Consider the following 20,021-nt stretch of genomic DNA (forward strand, 5'->3'; position numbering starts at 1 on the left):
AAGTGAGCACTAACTATAATACAGCTTCTATAGTAAAAGAGGACAGATTTTAAAACCTGAGGAGATTAAAAGCATATTGTCTCCAGACAAAGCCCCAAAGGGTAATATAAACCTGTTCGCACCACACAAGGGTCTCCTAGAAGAAATTAAAAAAGGATCTTAAATGAGAGTTAGAAGAAAAATGGGGTAAGGAAAGGAAAACTCTGCAAGAGGATCTGGAAAAGGCATATGGCTCATTAAAAGAAAGATTTGATAAAGTGGAAAAACAACTCCCTGAAATGTGACATGGAAAAAAGTAAAGAACTCCCAGGAAAATAAATCTTGTGAATTGGAAAAAAGAAAATAACTCCTTAAAAAAATTTAATTAGTAAAATGGAAAAAAAATTCCATAGAAAAAAACAACCCATTTAAAAACTCAATTGGACAATTACAAAAATAAGTAAAAAAATAAATGAAGAAAATAATTCATTAAAAATCAGAACTGAACAAATGGAAATAAATGTCTTGATGAGACATCAAGAATCAATCAAGGAAAAAAAATGTTAAATACATGCTTGGGAAAACAACAGACCTGGAAAATATATTGAGGGAATATAATCTAAAGATTATTGGACTCCCTGAAAATCATGATGAAAAAAAGAACCTAGACACTATTTTTCAGGAAATTCAATAAATGAGGAAATATAGAATTAATAGTTTTAACTATAAATGTGAATAGGTTGAACTCTCCCATAAAGCAGAAGTGATAGCAGATTGGATTAAAATCAAAGAGAACTACCCAGATGTTATAGAATCAGATGGTAAAATAGCCATTGAAAGAATTCATTGAACACCTACTGAAAGAGACCCCTAAATTAAAACTCCAAGGAATGTTGTGGCTAAATTTCAGAACTATCAGACCAAGGAAAAAATATTACAAGCAACCAAAACAACAACAACAACAAATTCAAATATCAAGGGACCACAATAAGAATTATTCAGGATGTAGAGGTTTCCACATTAAAGGGCTTAAAGTCCTGGAATCTGATATGCCAACCACAAAGGAACTTGGACTGCAGCCAAGAATGAACTACCCAGATAAACTGAGCATTTTTTTTTCCAGGAAAGAAGATGAGCATTCAATGAAATAGGTGAATTCCATTTATTTCTGATGAAAAAAAAGAGCTAAACAAAAAATTGACTTCTAAATATAGAATTCAAAAGAAGAATAAAAAGGTAAAAAAAAAGCTCTTGAGAACTTTATTTCTGTTATAGACATATATAGAGAGTACGTGTATAATTTGATTTTACTGTTAAAGGTGGAAAGGAGATTGTAACAGAAAAAGGGAAAAGTAGAGGTAAAAGAGGGAAATTACATCTCATAAAGAGGCAAAGGAAATCTATTGTATCTGAGGGAAAGAAGAGAGGGAGATGAACATTGTCTGAATCTTACTATCATCAGACTTGGTTCAAAGAGAATATATTAGACATATTTGGTTTACAGAGAAACTTCTCTCACCTCATTGAAAAGTGAGAGGGGAAAAGTGAAAATTTAAGGGGTAGGCTAAATAGAAGGTGTGAAGGTTTTTCTGGAGGCAGCCTTAATCTCAGTTGAAAATAAATAATTACTCCAAAATCGCAGCCAGCTGATAAAAATGCAAACATTTATTTCTCCTTCCAAACTAGCCCGGTTAGCCCAGAGACCTATCTCTCTGCTTGAGCTCTTGCAACTTTGTCCTTGGCTTCTGCCTCTGCTTTCTTCAGCCTCTAGCCAGCACCAAGGTAGAAGATGCAATGAATCTCTCTTGCCTGGAAGATAGGACTTTCTTCCAGAGTGTTCTGTCTCCGACACCCATCGATGTTCTGGAGAAATTCTCTCCAGGTCTAAGAGCTTCCTCCATATATATCATCTCCCAAAGGTTAACTCCTCCTTCTCAAGGCAGGGATTATGAGTTATCTCCCAGAGTGCTCTCTGGTCCTAAGAACTTCAAGGGAGGTATGAATTCAGACTAAGCCAGCTCTGAATTCTCCAAACGTGTGAACTCCATTGAGTACTTAGATACTTATGAGCTCTCTAAAGATATTAACACAAGCATTGTTTCCATCAGTTGTACTTAGTACTTTGTTTCAAGTTCTGGCCCAAAATATCTCTTTCTAAGATCAAATCAACTCCAATGGCTTAACAGTTTGTAAAGATTCCAACAAGAAGGGAACACAGAAATAGTAGTGGAATAGTAAGAAAGGGGGAGGGACTCTAAAGGGAAGGGATTCCAAAGACTAAGGGCTGCTTGAGGTAAGTGATGATCCTAAGTTAAACACTGGGGAGGGAAGGAAGGAAAAAAAGAAAGAGAAAAGTATAATCTGGGGATAATAAGATGGCAGGAAATACAGAATTAGTAGTTTTAACTATAAATGTGAATGGGGTGAATTCTCCCATAAAGCAGATGTGGGTAGCAAACTGTATTAAAAGCCAGATTTCTACAAAATGTTGTTTACAGGAAACACATTTAAAGCAAGGTGAAACATATGGAGTAAAAGTAAAAGTCTGGAGCAGAATCTATCATGACTCAGGTGAAATTAAAAGAGCAGGGCTAGCTATCCTGATCTTAGATCAAGCAAAAGCAAAAATTGATCCAATTAAAAGAGTTAAAGAAGGAAATTATATCTTGCTAGAGGGCACCATACCTCATTTCCAAAATATATAGAGAATTGACTCTAATTTATAAAAAATCAAGCCATTCTCCAATTGATAAATGGTCAAAGGATATGAACAGGCAATTCTCAGATGAAGAAATTGAAACTATTTCTAGCCATATGAAAAGATGCTCCAAGTCATTATTAATCAGAGAAATGCAAATTAAGACAACTCTGAGATACCACTACACACCTGTCAGACTGTCTAGAATGACAGGGAAAGGTAATGCAGAATGTTGGAAGGGATGTGGGAAAACAGGGACACTAATACATTGTTGGTAGAACTGTGAATACATCCAACCATTCTGGAGAGCAATTTGGAACTATCCTTAAAAAGTTATCAAACTGTACATACCCTTTTGGTACAGCAGTGTTACTATTGGGCTTATATCCCAAAGAGATCATAAAGAAGGGAAAGGGACCTGTATGTGCACGAATGTTTGTGGCAGCCCTCTTTGTAGTGGCTAGAAACTGGAAACTGAGTGGATGCCCATCAGTTGGAGAATGCCTGAATAAATTGTGGTATATGAATATTATGGAATATTATTGTTCTGTAAGAAATGACCAACAGGATGATTTCAGAAAGGCCTGGAGAGACTTACACAAACTGAGGCTGAGTGAAATGAGCAGGACCAGGAGATCATTATATACTTCAACAACAATACTATATGATGACCAATTCTGATGGACCTGGCCATCCTCAGCAATGAGATCAACTAAATCATTTCCGATGGAGCAGTAATGAACTGAACCAGCTACACCCAGTGAAAGAACTCTGGGAGATGACTAAAACCATTACATGAATTCCCAATCCCTATATTTTTGCCTACCTGCATTTTGGATTTCCTTCATAGGCTAATTGTACAATATTTCAGAGTCTGATTCTTTTTGTACAGCAAAATAACAGTTTGGTCATGTATACTTATTGTGTATCTAATTTATATTTTAATATATTTACCATCTACTGGTCATCCTGCTGTCTTGGGGAGGGGGTGAGGGGAAGGAGGGGAAAAATTGGAACAAGAGGTTTGGCAATTGTCAATGCTGTAAAGTTATCCATACATATAACCTGTAAATAAAAGGCTATTAAATAAAAAAATAAAGGGCACCATAGATAATGAAGCAATATCAATACTAAACATATATGTACCAAGTGGTATAGCATCCAAATTTCTAAAGGATAAAGAGAACTTCAAGAAGAAACAGACAACAAAACTATAATAGTGGGAGATCTCAACCTTGCATTCTCAGAATTAGATAAATCAAACCACAAAATAAATAAGAAAGAAGTCAAAGAGGTGAATAGAATATTAGAAAAGGTAGGTATATAGGTCTTTGGAGAAAATTGAATGGAGACAGAAAGGAGAACACGGAGCAAATTAAAAACCAGCAATGAAACATTAAACATAAAATTCTAAAAATAAAAAGAGATTAATAAAATTTAAAGTAAAAAAAAACTATTGAATTAATAAATAAAACTAAGAGTTGGTTCTATGAAAAAAACAACAGAATAGATAAACTTTTGGTAAATTTGATTAGAAAAAGGAAAGAGGAAAATTGAATTGTTAGTCTTAAAAAATGAAAAGGGAGAACTTTCCACTAACAAAGAGGAAATTAGAGCAATAATTAAGAGTTACTTTGCCCAACTTTATGCCAATAAATATGATAAACTAAGTGAAATGGATGAATACCTACAAAAATATAGCTTGCCCAGATTAACAAAGGAGGAAGTAAATTGATTAAATAGTTCCATCTTAGAAAAAGAAATAAACCAAACTATTAATCAAATCCCTAAAAAAAATCCCCAGGACCAGATTATTTACATGTGAATTCTACCAAACATTTAAAGAATATTTAACCACAATACTATATAAATTATTTTTTAAAATAGTGAATGAAGGAGTCCTACCAAATTCCTTTTATGACACAGTTAGGGTACCGATACCTAAGCCAGATAGGACAAAACAGAGAAGGAAAAGTAAAGACCCATGTCCCTAATGAATATTGATGCAAAATCTTAGATAAAATGTTAGCAAAAAGATTACAGAATATCATCCTCATGGCAATACACCATGACCTAGTAGGATTTATACCAGGAATGCAGGGCTGATTCAATATTAGGAAAACTATTAACATAATTGATTATATCAATAACAAAACTAGCAAAAATCATATGATCATCTCAATAGATGCATAAAAAGCATTTAATAAAATCCAACACCCATTCCTATTAAAAGCACTAGAGAGTATAGGAATAAATAGACTTTTCCTTAAAAGAGTCAGTAGCATCTATTCAAAACCACCAGTAAGCATTATATGTAATAGGGATAAACTGGAACCATTCCCAATAAAATCATATGTGAAACAAGGTTGTCCAATATCACCATTTATATTCAATATTGTATTAGAAATGCTAGCTTTGGCAATAAGAGATGAAAAAGAGATTAAAGGAATTAGAGTAGGTAATGAGAAAACAAATTATCAGTCTTTGCAGATGATATGATGGTATACTTAGAGAACCCCAGAGAATCTGCTAAAAAGTTAATAGAAATAATTCACAGTTTTAGCAAACTTGCAGGATACAAAATAAATCCACTTAAATCATCAGTATTCTTATACATCACTAACAAAATCCAACAGCAAGAGATACAAAAAGAAATTCCATTTAAAATAACTGTTGATAATATAAAATATTTGGGAATCTATCTGTCCAGAGAAGTCAGGAACTATATGAGCAAATCTTCAAAACAGTTTCCACACAAATAAAGTCATATCTAACCAACTGGAAAAATATTAAGTGCTCTTGGATGGGTCAAGTGAACATAATAAAGACAACGATACTTCCTAAACTAATCTATTTATTTTGTGCTGTACCAATGAGACTCCCAAGAAACTATTTTAATGACCTAGAAAAAAATAACAACAAAATTCACCTGGAAGAACAAAAGGTCAAGAATTTCTAGGGAACAAATGAATAAAAAAAATCAAATGAAGTGGCTTAGCTGTACCAGATCTAAAAATATATTATAAAGCAGCAGTCACCCAAACCATTTGGTAGTGGCTAAGAAATAGACTAGTTGATCAGTGGAATTAGTTAGGTTCACAGGTCAAAATGATCAATAACTATAGCAATCTAGTGTTCGACAAACTCAATGACCCCAGTTTTGGGGATAAGATTCACTATTTGACAAAAATTCCTGGGAAAATTGGAAATTAGTATGGTAGAAACTAGGCATTGACCCACACTTAATACTGTACATGGAGATAAGGTCAAAATGGGTCCATGATTTAAACATAAAGAATGAGATTATAAATAAATTAGAAAAACATAGGATAGTTTCCCTCACAGACCTGTGGAGGAAGAAGGAATTTGTGACCAAAGAAGAAGTAGAGATTGTTATTGTTCACAAAATAGAAAATTTTAATTATACCAAGTTAAAAATTTTTTGTACAAACAAAACTAGGGCAGTCAAGATTAGAAAGGAAGCAATAAAGTGGGAAAACATTTTTACAGTTAAAGGTTTTGATAAAGGCCTCATTTCCAAAATATATAGAGAAGTGACTCAAGCCATTGAAATTAAGCCACTCTCCAATTGATAGTCAAAGGATATGAAGAGACAATTTTTGGATGAAGAAATTGAGACTGCTTCTAGTTATATGAAAAGGTACTCCAAATCATTATTGATCAGAGAAATGCAAATTAAGACAACTCTGAGACACCTTGCAGATTGGCTAAGATGACAGAAAAAGATAATGACAAATGTTGGAGGGGATATGGGAAAACTGGGACACTGATACATTGTTGGTGGAATTGTAAATGGATCCAACCATTGTAGAGAGCAATTTGGAATTATGTTCAAAAAGTTATCAAACTGTGCATACCCTTTGATCCAGTGTTGTTTCTGCTGGGCATATATCCCAAAGAGATCTTAATGAAGAGAAAGGCTCCCATATGTGCAAAAATGTTTGTGGCAATAATAAGAAATTGGAAACTGAGTGGATACTCATCAGTTGAAAATTGGCTGAATAAATTATGATATATGAATGCTAAAGAATATTATTTTTCTATAAGAAAAGATTAGAAAGATGATTTCAAAGAGGCCTGGGGAGACTTACATGAACTGATGCTAAGTGAAATGAGCAGAACCAGGAAATCATTATACACAGCAACAACAAGATTATACAATGATCAACTCTGATGGACATGGCTCTTTTCAACAGTGAGATAATTCAAGCCAATTCCAATTGTTCAGTAATAAAGAGAATCAGCTACATCTAGAAAGGGAACACTAGGAATTGAATGTGGTCTGCAACATAGCATTTCTACTCTTTCTGTTGTTGTTTGTGTTTATGTTTTTCTTTTCAGTTTTTTTTCTTTCTTTCTAGATCCGATTTTCCTTATGCAACAAGATAACTGTATAAATATGTATGCATATATTGGATTTAACATGTATTTCAACAAATTTAACATGTATTGGACTACCTGCCAGATGGGGAGGGATGGGGGAAAGGAGGAGATAAGTTGGAACAGGTTTTGCAAGGATCAGTGTTGAAAAATTACCCATGCATATCTTTTGTAAATAAAAAGCTATAATATTTACTAAAAGAATAAAAATAAAGTAAAGAATAAAGATACAGTTGATGATAAAAAACAATATGTCCTAGGTATTGAGGAAGATATCTTGTAAGAGTAATAGTAATATCTCCTGTGATGACCGCATATTTTAAAATTAGCCGGAGTCAGGAATTCAGGTTAAGGGAAAATCTTCAATCTTTATTCTCAGTGGAGGTGAAGAAGGATCTGAGATAAAGAAGGATTGGAAGTAAAGGAAGATTAGCAATGTCAGCAGCTGCCTCAAGAAGCCAGCCAGATCAGAAGCCAACAGACCAGCAGACACCAGAGCAGAACCCAGGCAGCAGTCTTTCTCCGCCTCTCTTCCTGCCCCTCTGCCTCCACCCACCAAAATCGTCATTTCCTATACAACACATCAGGACTTGCACAGAGAGTGGGTGGGGCCATTCTTTCTCCAAGCATATATATTAATAGAGTATACTCCAATTACTATTTAGCCTCATGTGCTTGGGACTTCAGTGTAACAACTCAAGCCTCAGCCCATTACAATCTCCCATTTCAAAAACATATTAAAGCTGAAAAATAATGTGTAATCAATATTTCTTTTGTGCATCTTAACTGATTTCAGGTATTTAATGGAAATATTGTTATAGACATTTTAATGATTAGGAAGGGAAAGTAAAAGGAATAAATATTTATGTTAAATTGGATCATGTGCTAGGTACTTTGCTAAGCACTGTATAACTGTAACCTCATTTGATCTTCAAAACATTCCTTCAAGGCAGATTTTATTATTATCCCCATTTTGCCATCAAGAAAACTGAGACAGACAGATTAAGTGGCTTGCCCAGAGTAACATAGTTAGATGTTGTCAGACATTATATTTGTACTGAGGTCTTTCTAACTCCAGCTCCAGAATTCCATCCATTGTGTACCCAGTTGTTCCTAGATTAGCAAATGGATTCTTAGTAAAGTTAAATAACTTACCTTCTACCACATATCTAGCAAGAGACTAATTTTAAATACAGGTTTTTGTGACTCCTACTTAGCTTCCTATTATATCACAGAACAACTAGCTTCAAAATATGTTTATCGTATAGCAGGAGAGATAATACAATATATGATATAATTTAAGTGATTAAAAATTATGCCAGTTTCATGGATTAACATGAAATAATTGGTCACCATCAAGACAGAAAGATGGGTAAGAACTGAAACATAGATATGGAAGTGAAGACTCTCTCCTCAGAGAACAGCATTAACAATGCATGGAAGCAGAAATGTACAGAGGAAAATTTGTTGTTGATGGAAAAGACTGGCTGGAGCCTGGAGTAAAAGAAAGAGAATAGTGAGCGATGAAGTTGGAAAGATGGGTGAGAGTCAGATTGTGATGAGGAGTTTGGACATTATTTAAGGTTACTAAAGATTTGTCTATCAACAACTCTTAGTAGTAATCACCATTTTTAATGAAGGGGAAAGAAGTTGGACAATTAGATCTCAATGACTGCACAACTTCTAAATGACAAAGTTGATACTTTAATATAAACATCAACATCAATTATGTTTCTACAACACATTGTTTTATTATGTATTTTTTGTGAGCCTAACCTTTATCATCATCTTAATAATAACAGTAGCTTGCATTTATTTACTGTTTAAGGTTTTGCAACTCATTTTTAGAAATATTATCCATTTGATTCTTAAACAACTCTGGGAAGTAGGTATTATAATTATTCCCATTTTGTTTTTACAAATGAGGAAACTGAGTCAGACAAGTTGTAACTCACCTAGAATCATACAGATAATTCATGTCTGAATCTTCATCTGAATTCAAATCTTTCCTAGTTCTTACTTTTAGATATAATGTGGAAGGGAGTCATCTCTGCAATTCAATGTCCTCAGTCATATATTGGCTGTGTGACTGAATAAATCACTTATCTTCTCAGTGCCATAGGCAACTAAAACTATATGATGAAAAACAATTACCATCTGAATGGGTGGAAGGAGTTTTCATTTCTTGGAACATGCTATCAGTAGAGGAATTAAAACTTTGAACAAATAATTCATTCGCTGTTTCACATGTATTGGATTACTTGCTGTTCAGGGGAGGCAATCTGGGGAAGTGAGGGAGAAAAATTTGGAACACCAAGTTTCACAAGGGTGAATGTTGAAAAATATCTTGAATGTACTTTGAAAATAATAATGATATTATTAAAAATGAATAAAATTTTAAAAAAGAAATAATAAATTCAAAGGAATAACAAGAAAGTACTTGTCCTCAATAGACTTCATCTTCAAATTGAGACATTTTCATTTTCTTTGACTATTTGAAGGATGTTCTTAAAAAAATAAATATTTAAGTTTGATCTAGGAAATAAGAATACTGGGTGGATTATGTAGGAAAAAATTTTAGCTCAGAACAAGGGGGAGATATGCCCTTTAAATTGGAACTGTTTAATACAAAGACTGCCTCAGGGGAAAATTGGGACTTCTCTCTTTTAGGAAGTAGGTTAGATGACCATTTGTTGGAAATGTCAATGAAGAGATTCTTGTTCAGATAAAAATTGGCCTAAAGAGCCCCAGGATCCTTTGCCACTCTGACTTTCTCATTTTTATACTGAATATTTTTGAAACATATTGGTTCATGATAAAGTTAAATATTAATTTTATTAATATGACAGTTGTGTGAAGGATCAATTAAATCAAGGAGATTAAAAGTAGTAAGATGCCTTTGGAAGCTGTTCAAAGAGTACAAGAAAAAGGTGTTATATTATAAGGAATTAGACTATATGATAGTAACATAAAGGGGAAAAAAAAGAAACGTCAAAGGTATTGGAGAGTGATTTAGATTTTCTAAAAAGAATGAATGATGTAGTGATGCAGGTGAGTAATCAGTTTTGAGTATCAATGAATCATATAATGTAGATGAATGCCTAATCTACCTATCTTGATTGAACAAACCAGTTTAATTCTGAAAAATAACTAGATGCACTGATTTTTTTTTTCTTTTTTGATTAAAAGAATCCAGTTAAAACAGTCAAATGAACTGTGCTTGGAGAAATAGGCTGTCTAAAAGGAATTCTCCTTCCTTCTGCTTACAGTTTGATTATTCTGGATCACGAATGGGCTGATTTTGCATTTTGTAAATGATTTGTATCTTTTTAAAAAATCTTTCTGGCTCCACATGATGATGTTATTCATTAGCACTTCCCATTGAAAGTGGACAATGAAAGGAGAAGAGAAAGGAGATGAAAATCATACCCCTTAATTCTGCTATCTTTTGCCAGTTAATAAAATGCTTAGTTGAATAGGAAATTGTTAGATAAAATTATTGCAAGGGAAAAAAAAAAACAGTGGTTGGCATTATATATGCATTATTTTATTTACACTATTTTTGTACCACATTGACATGCATAATGAAGAGAATGAGTTAAGAGGAATCTACCATTTTCTACAAAGTATTATTAAATTCCTCTTCAGAGACTAAATGTAAGGTCCTCAAATACCAATCTAAGAGTAAAAGAGATGGAAAGTAAATCACCAAAAAAATGTGGTGCAAAGGTGAAACTAATGACTATTTATTATCTATAAATGACATTTTTAAAACGATAATTTTCCAGTTCACCATAGAGTAATCTATACCCAGGTCACATTCACTATAATATGGATGATTAATTTGCACACTTACAGATATAAAATACTTCAATTTAATTAGAACTGTTTTATTCTAGGAACACAATACTCTGAAGTATATTCATTTATAATAAAAGAGAACCCACATTAAATTGTCATGGGAACTGTAACTTTTACATATTTTAGAATCAAATCAATTATTTAAAAGGAAAAGACTTGTTTTCTTATATACTGATGTCTAGGAAAAGAGCAGCTAGTTTTGTGGTTGAAATTAATTTTCCATAATGAAATCACTAAAGGGATTCCAGTGTCTTTCTAATTATTGCAATTAGACTTCAGATAAAAGCAAAACTTTCTCCCCTATTTTTCCACTTCATTTGAAAATTCAAACACATTTACTAATCCTATCAAGATATATTTCTATGAGTTCCAAGTTCAATACTGTACTTAGAGAAAGGTTGTATCTGTCACATACTCAAATATTAGGAAAGAAAGAAATTGAAATTAAATTAAGTATTGAAGAAGTAAAATTATCACTCTTTGCAGATGATATGATAGTATACTTAGAGAGTTCTAGAGAATCAACTAAAAATTACTAGAAACAATAACTTTAGCAAAGTTGCAGAATATAAAATAAATCCATATTAGTCATTAGTATTTCTATATGTTACTAATAAAGTCTAGCAGCAAGAGATAAAAAGAGAAATTCCATTTAAAAAAACTAGATAATATAAAATAATTGGGAGTCTGCTTGCCAAGACAAAGCCAGGAACTATAAAAACACAACTTTAAATATTAAAAATGGCCACATTAGTGATGAGTTAAACATCTTTGATTTTCTATCTAAGAAGATATGGTCCTTAGAGATCTGTAGAATCTCCAAAAATATGTCACATAGATGATATTGTAGAAATACTAATTTTCTCTCTGCCAAAAAAAAAAAAAAAAAAAAAAAAACTTCTAATGCTCTCAAATAATTCACAAATAAAGTCCAAATTTTCTAGTCTAATACCCAGGATCTTCTATAATCTGGTCCTCTCTGTTTATCTGTATTTACCTTACTGTTTATCTTCTTTTTCATATTCCATATGTTTCTGAGAAAGTACTTCCTTGCTTTTCATTGTTGCATCTTTACTCACTCTATTACTCATATTATTCTTTCTAAATAGTATTTGTCTATTGATAGATTTTTTCCCCTTCTACTGAAACTGCATGTATACTAGAAATTCAAGTTCTAATGTCATGCCTACTATGAAACCTGACCTGATCAAAATAAGTCAATATAAATTTAATAAATACCCACTCTATGCCAGGCACTATGCTAAAACCTGAAGGTACAAAGAAAGGCCCCCCAAAAAGCCCCTATGCTCATGGAGCTCACAGTCTAATGGAGAAAAATTCATGAAGCAAACTATATAGAAACAATACATGTGTGTATGCATATATGCATCTATCTATATGTATAATATGTAGTAAGAGTTAATATGTAATTATGAAATAATCTATATATAATTATATGTGTAAATATACACAAATATTATATAAACAATATTATCTTGTGTTATGTATATGCATGCATGTGGGTGTGTGGGTGTGAAATTGGTGATCATCACAGAGGAAAAAACTAAGGGAGGTTGATAAGACTTTTTTTTAAAGAAGTTAAAATTTTGGCTGAGATATGAAAAAACCAAGAAAGCGAGGATATTACAATAAAAATCTCTCTTTTTAAAAGAATTCTGCTATGGACTTTCTTAAGTAATAATTATTCACATTGCTATAATTTACTACTAGGCCATAAGTTCTTTGAGGGCAGGGACTATCTTTAATATAATAGATTAAGGAGTCAGAAGGTTAGCGCTTCAGACTCTGGGCTACCATTTTGCTGTGTGACCCTAAGGAAGGTGCTTAAACTTTCAAGGGCCCAGTTTCACTATTTATAAATTGAGGATAATGACACTTGCACTCTTTAATTCAAACCTGTTGTGAAATCCAAATGGGTAATACATATAAAGTATTTTTAAACTCCAAAATGGAAATTATGTGAGTTCTGTCAATAAAGTGGTCTTTGGAAGACAGATGCCTAAATTATTGCTTAGCCCAAACTTCTGCTTTAGTAGTATTTTCAAGGACCATATGTTATGAGGGCATGAGCTGTACACAGTCTTTTTCATTCAATGATGGAAATATAACATAAATCTGATAAATGAATGAAAAAATGGAACTACAAATATTAAGTGCCTTAAGGTCCCCAAATTGGTACTAGTACTAGTACTAGTATAGAAACAAACAAACAAAAAATTAGTGTCTTTCCTATCAAGGAATACTAATTAGGGAAGATGACACAAAAATGAAGTTCAGCTACAGGGCTTATGAAAAATCCTAGAATTGTTTTGATTTTAGCTGCATGGTGGATTGTGAAACCCATGGATCCACAGGGTTTATTGGAAGATCAGATGTCAATGCTCTCTGGGGTTTGGAGGGAGTGGCAATATAGGCAAAAGAAATAGTGATCTTCTCTACTATATTTGTCTCCTGAAGAGATCATAAAAAGGGAAAAGGACCCATATGTACAAAATTATTCATAGCAGCCCTTTTTGTAGTGACAAAGAATTGGAAATTGAGTCAATAGTCATCAATTGGGTAATTGCTGAAAAAATTATGGCCTTTGAATGTCATGGAATATTATTGTACAATAAAAAATGACGAGAATGGGAATTTAAAAAAAAAAACCTGGAAAATATTACATGAACTCATGCTGAGGAAAGTGAACAGAACCAGGACAACACGGTAAAATCAACATTCTGTGATGATCAACTATGATAGATTCAAATCTTCTCAGCAATACAGTGATCCAAGACAATTTCAATAGATTTGAGATGGAAAACAATTATGGAGTGTGAAACAGTGATCTTCTGTTTTAACAGAAGGATTATTAATGGAAGAATTTCAGTGCTCTGAATAGCATTGTCATTCCTCCTACATCTATGTCTATCTTTCGATCTCACCACCCCTTAGAATTTTGACAAGTGGTGATCAAGAGAAGGAAACAGAGATTGAAAAAGGAAATGATCCTCTGCTGATAGCTCTTTCTATTTACCCCAAAGTGCAGAAGTCAATTGGAATCGACACTGATAAAGGTTCTCAATTTATCTATTTAGATAAATTAATCAATGAATAAATATTAAATAGCAATTTGACCTATTATACCATGATGATTGTTGTTCTTGATGGTGCAAGGGATTAAAAGATAATAAAGTCCCCTTATAATTACTATTAAGGCTATATATTTTCTATTGTTTTATTCTGTTCTATAAATATTTCCCTTATGTTATCCAAATCATCACTATCTTTTGAGTCACTAAGGTTTACAATATGTGTATCATCCTTGACTTTTTACTCTTATTTATCACTCATTCCAATAAGTTTCCAAAAAGTATTTATATGCTTTCTCCAAAAATATCTTTCAGATATATTCTTTTCTCTCTATTGACATTACCACCAATGAGTATCGGGTCCACATTATCTCTTTATTTAAATCTCTATTTCGATGCATTTTCCAAATAGCTGTCAAAATAATTTCCCTTAAATATAGATCTGATTATGTTATTCAAACTCCTTTGGCTCCCTATTATCTTTAGGATCAAATATAACTTTTTCTGTTTAGCCATTAAAGCTGCTCATAATATGATATCTTCATGCCTTTCCAGTTATATTTTTATTCTTTGCTACTCCGTATGAACTCTCTAGTCTTGTCATACTGGCCTCCTTGTTATTTGGTATATGTGTGTGTGTGTGTGTGTGTGTGTGTGTGTATTCCACTTCCACTTCCTAGCTTCTAGTGCCTATACAATTATCTTTTATCTCTTCAGCATGTTTCTTTAACATAGATGTTGCCTCCTTAATTAAAATGTAATTCTCTATTTGTGCTTTTTTTTTACTTCTGTGCTTAACACCGTACCTGCTATATAGTTAAATGTTTAATAAATACTTGTTGATTGACTGATTTATATAACCATTGGTAACTTTTTCGTGGCATGTAGAGTGAAATTTCTATTATTATGACACTAATAGCTTCTTCACTAACTTACCTTAATATATAGTATTGACTCTGGATGGGATCATAGAAGCAATGACATAGAGTTGTAAGGGAAGTTAGAGGTCATCAAGTTCAATCCTCTAATTTTATAGATAAGAAAACAGAGACACAGGACAGTTAAGTGATTTGTCAAAGTTAAATACCTCATAAATATATGAGACAAGATTCAAACTTAGATCATTAACTCATATTAAAGTTTCTCAAAAGTTTTACAACTAAATCACAAACTTTGGAAGAGCCTACTGCTCTAGATGATTTTTTAAGTATAGTTCTAGTACTGAAAAATGTATGTAATATCTGAGAATCATCCTGGATAAGTTCAAAGATGTTTATTATTAAGTGGATTCATAGTGACAAAATATTTTTCTTTAACAGCTCTGTAAATCTATCTATCAGGTTACTAAAAGGCTGTAATCTCTATTAATGAGTTAATACTCATATGCCTGAAATTGGGGATTTCTGGAATATCAAAATATTCAACTAATTAGCATTATTAATGAGTTTTATTAATTTCTATTAATGAGTTTTCTCTCATTTCTCTAGCCACATTGCAAAGCTGTGCAGGAGCTGGATTCTTATTAAAGTTAGTCAGAAAAAATATTTTGTATGAAATTGGGAATATTTTTTAAAGGAAAGAATCCTGAAATTGAAGCTAGATGACTAGGATTTAAATATTGGCTATATTGTTTATGACTTTTATGACCTTGTATAAGTTACTGAACATTTCTGGATTTCAAAGTCACATTAATTTTGAGATGGGGTTGAATTAACTATCTTCTCAGTGCCCTATAGCTCTAAATATGCGACTGCAGAAGGAATTTTTAAAAGGTACAGACCAGTAATTTGATCAGTACAGGGAACTTTCAGTATGGAAATTTCCTCCTCTACATATCAGCAACTCCCTTAATCTTATAGCATTAGACAGATATCTAGGAGTACCATCATAGTATGAATGACTTGCTCAGGCCTATATACTGTCAATATGTGGCAGAGACTAGAATTTAACCTGGTCTTCCTAACCCTGATGACCTATTTTTATAATGTACTACACCAACATTCTCACATGTTTATAGTTAAGTTATTAAAAACTCCCTTAAAGATATACTTCACCAAAACTTCATGAAGTACCTAGTATATACCTTGGAAACACAAGGACATTTTTTTACTTTTGTTAGTCATAAGAAAGTCCTGTATTAAATGTCACTTCTAACCCTGAAAAAGTTATTTGGATTCTTGATGGTTTGGTCTGCTCAGTTTTTGTCACTGCAGCAATGTGACATAAACTTATTTTCACAGCTGGCCTGAAATGACAAGCAATTAGCTCACATCATTCATTACATAGACACATTGTACAGAGTATTCTGCTGCAATTGTGCTTGAAAAATATGAAGCCTGCAAGGGTTAATTTGAATTTATTTTTCCAAATAGCCTAGCTGGGTACCATCCTACTTTTATTAGAAAATATCTTAATGGACTACCCTGAGCACCCCACAGGCATCATTGCTTTATATAGACTGTGGAGGGAGCTCTGAGAAAACAGCTTATTCATGAGGGTGCAGTTTTAATGGTAAGTGCTAGATCCTCATATTTGTCCAGTCTTTAAAAGACTAGTACTTTTATGAAGGACCACGCTTCCTAAAGAGATTTCATAGCTGTCATCTGCAAAAATATAACATGCTAATTAGTTTCTTATTTGGAGGGAATTGATTAAGCATCTCTTCTTTCTCAATACACTTTTGTGAGATTATAAAATAGCAACAGTGACATCCAGTGTTAACTTAAATTAATCACAGTTGATCTCTCCCCAAGGATATTGATGGGAATGAATCTTTTAGAAGTATTTAAGTAGAATGTTGCTGATAGGCAACAACAGTTTCATTAAAATAGACATATTTTTTACCAAGAAAAAATTGTGATCAGACTGGAAAAGTTTTATCTCAAATGTCAGTTTATATTGTGTCATCAAAGATGAAAGCACCTTTAATTAAAATGAATTGCTTTTTGTTAAATAAAAGAATTGCCAATATTAATATTATGATGGGAGAGCAGAGTTTGTAAATGGCAAGGCTAATCCTAATACTGCCTTTGTCTGGATTTTGTGAATAGATATTACTAGAGGAAGAAGAAAGGCTTCTATGGAGTGGGAGGAAGTGGAGCTTCCTTCCATTGTAACAGCAGTTCTTCCACTAATTGTGTGTGTTTGGGCAAATCTCATATACTCCAAAGACCTCACTTTCCACAAATACATTATAAGTCAGTTTGACTACATGGTCTCTGGGATTCTTCTACATTTTTCTCTTCCTTTTAATTCTAAACTTACACTCCTATGGCTATATACAATTGCAAGAAAATCTCCAATATTCTTTCTACTACTAATTTGAATAAATCTATAGAAGAGTAAGTGGTGAGTAGAAAGAAAAATTGATGAAAGAAAAATTACAAAATTTTCCATGGGCTCACAATGAGTAATTCAATTCTTTAAACTGGGACTTCTCTAGGACAAAGAATTATGATCTCAAACTACTTAAAACAACAACCACCCAAAAAAAAAAAATCCTCTCTTAACATACTTAGTGCTAAGACAAGCGCAAAATGGAAATATCTATACCTATATGTACATATATACCATATACATACATACATGTGTAAATATAATATACTACACACAGAAATTTATACACACACACACACAAATACATTTAGAGTTATGTGTTTATATTTGTGTGTGTTTGTTTTCATCTCCCATGAATGCTAGTTCTGAGAATTCAAGAGACTAGAGGATGTTTGCTAGAAAAGATGATTCAAATATGTTATTTGTCCTTTTTTTTTTTTTTTTTTTGATGTTCTTTGTCAAGCAGAAGAACACTTCTTGAAAGGATGTTCAGAGATACCTTTACAGTTGAATATTTTCACCATTTCCCCCCTTTGTATTGATTGCCTATTTCTTACTAGTCTGCAATGATTACCTTTACTCCTTTTAGGAGCTCTTCCATCTTCTACCTTATTTTTTCACAGGTTCTTTAACTATTCCACATCATTCTTTGGGGGAATTAGAACTGAAATGTTTCAGATGAATCCTGGGATGCCTTAACAAAAGGAAAACTATTAACAAATTGTATCTATCAAGAATAAAAGTTTTAGAATCATATGATATCAATAGGTGCAGAAAAATCTTTTCACAAGGTACAACACTAATTTATATTAAAATATTTGAAATACTGATATAATTTTTTTTATCTTAAATTGGTTTTAAAAAACCATTTATCTGAAACTAACAGTAAGCATTAATTGTAATGGGAATAAACTAGAAACCTTTCCAAGTGTGAAGCAAAGAGGCGCACTGTCACTATATTACTCAATATTGTACTGGAAATCCTAGAAAATATCAATATGATAAGAAAAATAAATAAATAAAAGAAATCAGAATATGGAATGAGGTAATAAAACTATCTGTTTTGCAGACAATATAATTAGAAAAAATAATTAAAATTAGTTGAAATAATAAGTAATTTAGCAAAATAGCAGAATATAAAATAAATTTACATACATCATCATCTTTCTTAAATATCAAAAATGAAACTCTGCAAGAAGACATAGTAAGAGATGCCTCATTTAAAATAACTCTAAACAGCATAAAATATCTGGAAATACAACTAAGAAAATTATAACAAAGAACACACAAAACTTTTTTTGCAACAAACAAAATCCTTTTAAAATAAGTGAATATGAATTGATCATGCAGTGATACCACAACTAGATTTATTACAGAAAAAGTAAAAGAATCTATATGCTCTAAAATATTTATAGCATCTCTTATTTTGTTGCTAAAGAACTGGAGATTGTGTGGGTATGTGTCAAATGGGGAATGGCTAAATAAGCTATGGTCTATTATTCTAATGGAATACTACTATGCTTTAAGGAATGATGTCTCATTTATGATCTTAGAAAAAAATGTATAGACTTACATAAAATACTGAAGAATGAAATGAGTAGAATCAAGATAACATTATTTACAATAATAATATTGTTTTAAGAATCTCTTTGAGTAAATAAGTCATTTTGACCATTATAAATGTTCAAATTACAGGATATGCAAGAAAAACACTATCTGCATCCAGAGGAAGTTCTGATAAACAAAAGTATGTATAAAATGATTTTATCTATGTATATGTGTATTTATGTATGTGTATATGTACGTACAGCTAATGTGGCTAATGGTAGCCATTTTGGGCAAGGGGAGGGTGAAAAGAAATTTATATGATAATTTCATTAAATAGTTAAAAGGAATATTAAGTCATACTTAATAGCTTTATAGTTTAACGTGTAATCATCTTTTAAAAAATAATTTTGCTGCTACGGAGATGTTTATTTTGTTCCCCACATTAAAAATAAAATGCTTATTTTTCCTTTTTTTTTTTTTTTTGGGGTTTTTATTTTCAAGATATATGCACAGATAGTTTTCAACATTCACTCTTGCAAAATCTTATGTTCAAATTTTTCTTCCTCCCTTCTCCCACTGCCTCTTGTAGACAGTAAATAATCCAATTAAGTGTTAAACATGTGCAATTCTTCTATTCATAAAATACATATTTTTACAAGAAAATTCAATTCAAGGAAAAGAGATGGAAAGTCATCTGAAAGCGCAAGTATTTTTAAAAATCATAAATAAGATATTTAAAACTAATTAAACAAAACTCTAGTAAGTAATGGCAGTCTAATGGCTATCAATTATTGTTGGAGTTAATTTAATCTTAGAAAGAGTTATTTTGGGTCAGAACTTGAACTAGGTACTAAGTACAACTGATGGAAATAATGCTTGTGTTCATGCCTTTAGAGAGCTCATAAGTATCTAAGAACTCAATGGAGTTCACATGTTTAGGAGATTTCAGAGAGCATGCTGGGAGATATCCCATAATCCCACTCTCAGAGAAGTAGCATAAATTCAGTTCCTATAAGCCACTTGAGAGAGTTCTGGGAAACTTCGACTGGGGTTGGAGACAGAGCACTCTGGGAGATACAGAAGACTACTTGCAAGGCTTCTCGTTG

Source organism: Sarcophilus harrisii, chromosome 2 (assembly GCF_902635505.1).
Source record: "Sarcophilus harrisii chromosome 2, mSarHar1.11, whole genome shotgun sequence".
Classification (NCBI taxonomy): domain Eukaryota; kingdom Metazoa; phylum Chordata; class Mammalia; order Dasyuromorphia; family Dasyuridae; genus Sarcophilus; species Sarcophilus harrisii.